Raw genomic sequence first — 9,445 nt, forward strand, 5'->3', positions numbered from 1 at the left:
TCTTTGATCTCCGCCAGTAGTTCAGTAATTCAAAGTAAAGAGAGAAAGATATCAGAGTGTCAAAGTTCCAGACTCAACACCCTCTACAAACACATCACCCAAATCTTATATAGTCAGCAGAACAAGGGTAACTGCAGAGCTGCATGGATGAAGTATAATCAGCACCAATGATTCATTCTTTACAACTTCAGGAGTCACATTCTCAAAAGGTGACCTGCAATCTTTTCTTTAAAAAGCAAAATTCCCTCCACTGTAGCAACATGTGCTGAATGCCTGTAGGCTAGCAAGATTTATTCAACACACATGAGGCCTGATTCTAATCTCACATAGTTTTATGCCAATCTCACTCCACTTGTTCTCCAACTGAGTAACTCCTGATTTACATCCACCCCAGGAGGATCAGACTTAGGTCCCTTTCGTTTAAAAATGAGTTGTTCAAATAAAGCTGAGAAAGTGCTGCAAAGTTCACATCTGAATTCAGATCTCAGGCTGAAGTTTCCCAAAGCCTGGGGAAAGGAGGGATGTCTCTTCTGGTTGAAGTCTATCTCCACTTTAATAATGCCCCTCTTAGCCTGGCCACTGGTGTATTCAGCATGCTCTGCTATACTTGAGGTATTTTTATAAATGATTGGTAGGAACACCTTTACGAATAAGATATGCAAAGAGTCACATTGGGGAAAAATAAATTATTCCAAACTGCCTTATAAGAACACAGAAGCCTTGCAGTAGTAAATGGAATGGTGTAGTACTACCAGGTTATAATACCTTGTGCTTTCCATCTTCAGCATTAACTAATAAATCTTCATATCACCCCTCTGACATAGGTAAACAAGACCCTGTCTACGGCACAGCAATAACCAAATCAGGGGACCACATTTGTTCTCTGACCGAGATATAAACATGATCAAATTTGTAGTATAGATGGGGATTAACTGTGTTCTCATCTCTAGGCAAAAGATTTACACTGTCCAGGATCACAGTTAGGTTCTGACTTCCCTATAATTTTTAATTAGATTTTAATAAGGTCACGGGATAAACATGAGGCAACCAGGTCTCCTGCCACCATTGTAGCTGGAAAGATTGTATTTTTATCAGTAAATGTTGGTAAACATTCACTTCACTGAAAAAAATATTTCCATCAATAGTAATCAAAATATACAGATAGGGAAAGTAAGAAAAATGCTGTTTGAGAACTTATTAATGTTCAATTTAAGGATATGTACTTTGAATATTTTGACATGGGATGTTGACAATTTCTGTGTTAACAGTTATAAAGCTTTAACTTTTTGAATCTCAACACCTACTGTCATTAAATAATTATCATCTAACTCCCCTATTGTCTGACCCCCCCCCCATTATTTCCCATAATTGTGAAAATGTAAACCAATAAAAATAAAAATGCTTAGAAATAAACATCGATATTATCCACTGATATGATAAAAGATACACATTAAATTCTGACAAATCTAATTATCATGGTGATGTAGTTGGAGCCTGAGACACTGCCTATATGCAGTTGTAACTCTTTTTAAACATGATAGTGGCCCAAGAGTATTATAACATGACTTCTGTTTGCCTGTGTGAATAGAAAAGTACATTTCATAACTATGTTAGGTAACCATGCTTTAACCCTGTTAGAGAGACAAGGTGGGTGAGGTGATATCTTTTATTGAACCAGCTTCTGTTGGCGAGAGAGACAAGTTTTCGAGCCACACAGAACTCTTCTTCAGATCTGGGAAAGGTACTTTCAGAGTCACAGCAACATGCAAGGTGGAACAGATTTTTTAGCATAAGTAGAGAGTACATATTGCAAGGGACCTTTCAAGGTAGAGTGACCTCCTTAACATCTCTGCAGTCATAGGATCCTGCTAAATGTACTGACCACCTCTGTGAAGCACTTTGAGATCTACTGCTGAAAAGCTCTATTTAAAACTGGGTATTATTATTATTTAATTTTTAAATAAGTTATTTAGTCCTTGTGTTTGTGAAGATAAATTCTGAGACCTGGCCTACACTTAAAACTTAGGTCAACATAGCTATGGCTCTCAAAGGTGTGAAAAACCCACACCCCTGAGTGCCACAGCTATGTCAACCTAACCCCCAGTGTAGATGCAGCTAGGTAAATGTAAGAATGCTTCCATAAACCTAACCATCACTGCTCAAGGAGGTGAATTTCCTACCGCATTGGGAAAAAACCCTTCTGTTGCTCCAGTCTGCATCTATGCCACAGGGTTATGCTGGCATAGCTATGGCACCATAGCTATACAGCTATAGTCCCTGTAGCATAGACATGGTCTGAATGTGCAAGCAGGTTTAAGCAATAGGTCTCAGAAGTATAAATTGGCCCTTTCATCTCAATGGGGTGTTAACTCTGAAATAAGCATCAACATCACTGCTGATCAAAGCATATAAGAAAGAAGAGTCATGATGAAGATGTTATGAAGACATGGTCAATTTGCTGAGACTGATATTTTATTTGGCACCATGAGTGGGTGGAAGTGATGGCAGTTGAAGCCTTGGATCGTGGGTAGAGCTTAAGAAAGCACCACCACATTTTTTTCCAGTCTGCCACTTGTTTATAATTTTTTTTCCGTTAACACAAGCAAGGAAAAAAGACATGTTATAACGTGGTCCAAAATGTTTATTTTTGTAGTATATATAGGACTGAAATATTACTAAAAGCCTCACTTTCTGCTACAGCTAGTCTAAATTTCCCCCCAAAACTGTCCAATCAAAAAATATTTTTTTGTCAAAAACAAATGAAAAAGTGGCGGGTGAAGGACACCTGGACATTATTCATTTTTTTGCATTGCTTTTTATTGTCAGAGAGAGGAGGAAGAAGGATTAAAACTTTTTTTTATTTCCCCAAAAAGATATTCCGGAACATTTTTGAAAAAAAAATGCTTTGTCTCAAATCCTGCTAAATTGAATCAACTTCCAACAATTTTCACAAAATTCTTTTCTATTTTTTAACCAGCTGTAGCAGTTTAAATGTAGACACAGTCTAAGTTTGAGCCTGTCTAGCATTAAGGAAATGTGCAATGGTGTTGTTAGACCAGTGCAAACCCCTAATATAGACATGCTGGACTGGTGCAACACAGGACTTATCCTGGTAATTTACCAGGATACGGCCACATCTACATAACATGGATGATAGCAGCATACCTCCATAGCTATGTCAGCATAAGCCCATAACATAGATATAGCCTACACCAACTGAAGGGGTTTTTCCATTGCTGTAGGAACTCCACCTCCCTGAGCGATGATAGCTAGGTTGACGGAAATATTCTTCTGTCAACCTAGCTGCATCTACACCAGGGGTTAGGTTGGCATAGCGATGGTGCTCAGAGGTGCAAATTTTTCACACCCTGAGCAACATAGCTATGTCAACCTACGTTTTAAGTATAGACCAGGTGTAAATTATATTAGTTTAAGTCATAGCCCTGATTTATACCTGTGGAGTGTGTCTACGTTAGGGACTTGCACCTAGGTGGCTACCTTGAATAAATTTCCCTAATGAAGACAAGACCCTTAGTGTTAAAACAGTATAAGAACGTTGATATTTTCAGTTGCCAGTCATTTCCTCAGTTCATTATACCACACCGCCTCAGTAGAAGAGAGCTGAAAAATACCTGTCAAAGAATATTATGAAATTCTGAGTGAAGAAGGTGGCTGATGGTGTTGTACTTAAAGTACTGCACAGGATCTTTTCAGGGGGAATAAGACAAAACGCCACATTTATTAGTAATACATGTATTCATTAACACTGTATCATATGCATATAATATATTACACTTACACTCACACACACACACACACAAACACACTCCGTCTTGTTGTTACCAATTAGTTGCTCCCCTTAACTGCACTGGCCAGGTGAGTTAGATGGGGGAGGGGTGGAGCCGGGCTTCTGCCGATCCGGATCGATGCTCCCATGTTGACAAGACGAGACCCGGGGTCCTCCGCAAGACACCCCACCTCCACAGCAGCCCTCCTCCCACGCAAATCCACACCAGATTCAAACTCCGTGTCCGTGTCCACTGGTCCCCCGTGCTGCTTCCCTCCGGGCGCCGTCCCAATGCTGCAAAGAGGGTGCCTCCAAAAGAAGGTGCCTGCCTCCAACCCCGGAGGCCGTCAGTATGTCTGCTTGTCCTTAATGAGCCCACCCGACACGCCCTATTGTCCTTGGGTCTGGCTCCCAGCCCCTCTCCAACAGTCGAGGCTGTCCGGAGGCGCTGCCCTCCATGCCCCGCCCACCCACACCCCATCCACTCAACAGAGCAATTGATCAAGAGTGGGGGAGGGGGGGAGAGCTCCCGCTCCACTGCCAGCAAAAAGAAATTTTCCCTCTATCCTACTCTCTCCTTAGGGGCTACAATATTCTACCAAGGGCAATGCAAAGTCTCTAAACGAGGCCCTGATACAAAGCTCCATGAAAACAGAGGCCACACGTGGGCAGACCCACCACAAGGTTACATGAAGAGGCACAATGCAAAGTCATATGAAAATTATCAGAGATTGATCTACAATGGGACACTGCTTGCTGCAGGGCACAGTACTATTTTTGCTACTAACCATGCTGCTTGTGAGGCTATGTGTATGACTCTGTTGTAGCATCCATGTAAGGGCAAGGGGCGTACAAGGCATACATATAGGGCCTGATTCGCCTCTCACGCTGGTTTTACATCAGCAAAATGCCATTGATTTCAGTGGAGATACTAGTGCTCCTGATTTACACCAGTATCAATGAGAGGAGAATCAGATGTGTACAGTCCCGATACCACAGATAGTACCTGGGATCTATGAGGCTAGGCAGGCTCCAGCGGCTCCAGCCAAGATATTTGCTGGTATGACCAAGAATCACATATTCTTTCCTCTAGGACACCATAAGTGTCACTAGTATCAATACCAGGTGTGTAACCCAAGTCCCAAAGGGCTCACTCAAGCAAGACAGAAAGGAATTGTTATCACCCAGTATTTCAGGGTGAAGTGATAGTCCAAGCACACCATCTTCATGTAAGGCTCCCAATCTCCATCACCCCAACACTGCTGCACACAAAAAGTACACGCTCTCCATCTTCTTATTCCTTTCATAGGAACATAAGAATGGTTATACTGGGTCAGACCAAATGTCCATCCAGCCCAGCATCCTGTCTGCTGACAGCAGTCAATGCCAGGTGCCCCTGAGGGAGTGAACCTAACAGGTAATGATCAAGTGATCTCTCTCCTGCCATCCACCTCCACCCTCTGACAAACAGAGGCAAGGGACACCATTCCTTACCCATTCTGGCTAATAGCCATTAAGAGACTTAACCTCCATGAATTTATCTAGTTCTCTTTTAAACCCTGTTATAGTCCTAGCCTTCATAACCTCCTCAGGCAAGGAATTCCACAGGTTGACTGTGTGCTGTGTGAAGAAGAACTTCCTTTTATTTGTTTTAAACCTGCTGCCCATTGATTTCATTTGGTGGTCCCTAGTTCTTATATTATGGGACAAGTAAATAATGGCTGCTTTCATCCTTTCCCATTTTGCTGAAGGACAGAGCCAGTCCGGGGGCATTTCAACCACTATATTTGAAAGGGTGCACCAGCCATCTTCAAAACCAGAAAAGATGCCAACAAACTATTTTTGATTATACCTCAGGACACCTAAGATCTTTCGGGGCCTAAGCTCAGGGGTGTCAAAAGTTTAGGGGATTTTTAGTGGGCAAAAGCATGCCATTTGGAGGGGTGAGACCAGGGATTGGTCAAGTGCTAACCCCTCACTTTTGTAATCATCATAGGTGGTGTAATAGGGTCAGAGAAGGGCAAAGGTATGTCCCCCCACTCATGCACACCCTTTCCTCCCTCCTGGTGGATGACAATAGCACTTAGGCACTAGGACTCAAAGATGTTAGAACAATTTAGATGTAAATAAAAATATATATGAAGACAATACTGTGACTGCTTTTGTGCAAGCTGCAGCACTACAAAATAGTATGTTTTATCACACAGTTTTCCTGAGGGAGATTCTCCCCTCCTTAAAGGCTTTATCATCCTCTCTGCAAAATACCAACATTTGGATCCCAATGCTGCAGCTGCGACATGTGCCAGGCTTCTGGGAGTTCTATACACACACAATGGCTACAGGATCAAGCCCTACAGTTGCATCTTGCCCACTCTTCGAATGTTTAGAAATGACAGCAAGAAATGAAACTGAGCTGTATGCTTTGCTTCCCTCACTGGGCCTACAGTAGCTTCCCACTAGCTCCTAACCTTCAGGTCATTCTTCTTGAATACTTTTTATTAATAGCCTTTTCTCTCTCTATGTAATATTAATCCCTTCAGGCAACCATGATGACCCCTGGTTGCTTCCCCAGACAGATGCATTGGTCAAGTCCATTTTGAGAAGCGGGGGAAGGATAAAATCAAAAACACAGCCTGGGATTTACTGTACTTACATTTGCTGCAGGTGAAAGGCACTTGCTAATTAAGTCTGCACTGGGGTCAGACAAGCAGCCGACTCTCTCACTCTATTTATACACTTGGAATAATTCAACAGCTAGCGCTTTTCCGGGGTAAATAAATGCCCACCTCCTGAAATGGATTCCAACTTCTGGAGCACTGAGGTTACACACCAAGGGTCAGTATGCAAATTGCCATGCCAGAGCCATGCAGCTGTTTCCCTCAGTCACTCGTTCCCTACTTTTATAGGACATGAGAATTCCACTTGTATTCCAAATTCAGATGTAACCATGTTATATTCCAATGGATGCTGTCAGTATTCCGAACTGTGGTACTGGAGACACCCGCGCCTGGCTTTTCTCAGTAACGACAGTATTCAGAATGCTAGTGGAATAGGTGGTTATTGTGTGGAATCCTAAAATTAACTTTTCTATTGAGCATGTAAATGAACTCTGACCTGCACGTCTGCACAAGCAGCAAAATGTTGTTTTCATGCTCTGCAAGGTGGTGAAAAGCAGGAGGGTGACAGATTAATGGCCCAATGAGGAAACCACCTGTAGTGAGTCCCCCCCTTATTGGAAACAACTGGGAGGTGGGCGGGCACAAGCCCGCCCACTTCTAAAGGGCCCTCCCTCATAGTGGGAGGGACCACTGGACCCAGGAACCAACTAAACTCTTGGGACAACTAATGAAAAAACAGGGAGTGGGGTGACGGTCAAAGGTTCAAAATCAGGGTGCCGGATAGGGACACCGAGCAGAGAACCCCGGACAGCGCCCACTGCTCCTCAAAGGTGTCAAGGGAGCCAGCGGACGCTGCCCAGTGGAACTCTGCCTGGAGACGTGAGACCAGGGAGGTACGGAAATAGGCCCCACAGTCGCAGAGCACCCCCTCGTCCAACATCCTCTCCCTGGTATTGTAGATGGTAAGTTTGGCTAAAGCCAGGAGGAGGTTGACGAGGAGGTCTCGCGACTTGGTGGGGCCACGGTTAGGGTGTGCATAAATGAACAGGTGTGGGGAAAAGTGCAGCCAGAACCTCAACAAGAGGTTCTGGAGAAGCCGGAACAGGGGCTGCAACCTGGCGCACTCGAGGTAGGTGTGCGCCAGGGTCTCCCTCACGCCGCAGAATGGGCAGGCCTCGGGAATGGGGTGAACCGCACCAGGTACACGCCCGTGCTCACGGCTCCGTGAAGGAGCTGCCAACCAATGTCCCCGGCGGTCCTTGGGACTAAGGTAGAATAAAGGCTGGCCCACCGGGGCTCCTCACCCTCCACAGGCATTAAGTAGTTCCGCCATTTGGTGTCAGGGCGGGATGCGAAGGTGAGGAGATGCAACATGTGGAGCACGAGCGTGTACAGGTGGTCTCTGGGCGCGGTTCAGAACCGGACCGGCTGCAGGGCGTGCAGCCGGCTCGAAGTATGGGAGCGGGGAAGCCGGGGGGGTCTCGTGAGCTCGCCCCTCAGGGGGTCAGGCGGCGACCCAGAAGTACAAAGGCTCGCCCTCAGAACCCAGTCAGGCCCCAGCCGCCGGAGAGACCAGATATCTCTAGCCTAGCTCAGGGCTGGGAAACCTCCGCAGTCCAGGGTGGCCGCCAGGAACCGCCGGGCCTGCCCTGGGCCCACTACCCAGAGGAGCTGCCGGGCCTGCCCTGGGCCCGCTACCCGGAGGAGCCACCGGGCCTGCCGAATGATCCCTAGCCCGACAAACCCATGATCCAGGATCTCCCCGAGGCCAACACCAGCCCCCAGGTAGGCCCAGAGGGGGAGTGTGGAAGTAGCCCTGGGGCAGCTGACCCCAGTCTGGCTGCAGCACTGCCAGCGCCTATGTCAGTGTGTTGCGGCCAGGATCCCCACTGACCAAGCAGCGGGCCTTCTGCCGCTGCTAGGGCCCCGGGCTGGGACGCAGTGGAGTGGGAGGGCCTGCGTCGCCCCTGCCACCCAAACCGTGGGTGGCAGTCTCCCCTTCTCCCAGGCCTGTTGAGGCTGAGGCCTACTATTATTGCTCAGCTTGACTCAGCGTTTGTTGCCCCGCCCTGACCTAGGCCTAAATACTTTGCTTACTGTTGCTCAACCCTGACTGAGGGTCTGGGCCCTGACATAACGTTGGTGCCCGCCCTGAGCCAGGGTCGGGCTGACTGTATCTTTTCAGGATGGCAAGGGCTGCCGGGGGAGACTCTGCAGCCAGACAGAGTACCCTAGCCCTAGTGGGTAGTGAGTCAGTGTGGCTCCCCGCCACCCCGGAGAGGGTCGAGCCCCAGCAAACACCTGTACACTACCATATATTTAAACAACTTTCCTAAGGTCTTTATTTTATTTATAGGCATTTCTAAGGCATATGGGAGAAACATAGGAACTATATTGTTTTCAAAAATAGGGGTTACGGGTATAAGGCCCCAATTGAGAAGAGATATTTACATACATGCCTATGGGTAGTCAGCAGGACTACTCACTTGCTTAAAGTTAGGTATGTGCTCAAATACATTGCTGGACTAGCACCTAAGTGAGAAGAGGGGTGTTAGCCTTGGGTACCAGGCAGAGATGAGGTGAGACAGGACAGGAGAACAATTCAGGAAGTAGTGGTGTGTCACGACTGTGGAACAGCTGGGAGATAGGGTACTGGAGCAGGTTTAGTTCTACCAGTCCATTCCTGAAACTGGGTCATGATTTTAATAAAAAATTCAACTGATGCAGTAGAATAAGGCAGGACCCCTTGAGATCAAGGGCCCATGACTGTAGGAGACCTTGAAAAAAGCAGGCATGAGTTGATGTATTGTTTGATTGCTGCAAGATGGCCATTTACCACAGACACCAGATCCAAGGAGGACAAAGGGCATCCTTCTGGGTCCACAGTGCCACCCATAACTTCTCAAGTTATGCCGCAATACATTCCAAAGGAAGAGGGTCAAGCAAATATGTGATTCTGATGACCACCATTCATGGCAGAAACTGAGGAGGAATATTTTTGCAGGGGGAGGGAGCAAAGTTTTGGTGGATCCAGGCTCCA

The sequence above is a fragment of the Chrysemys picta genome, chromosome 4, assembly GCF_011386835.1.
Source record: "Chrysemys picta bellii isolate R12L10 chromosome 4, ASM1138683v2, whole genome shotgun sequence".
Classification (NCBI taxonomy): Eukaryota; Metazoa; Chordata; order Testudines; family Emydidae; genus Chrysemys; species Chrysemys picta.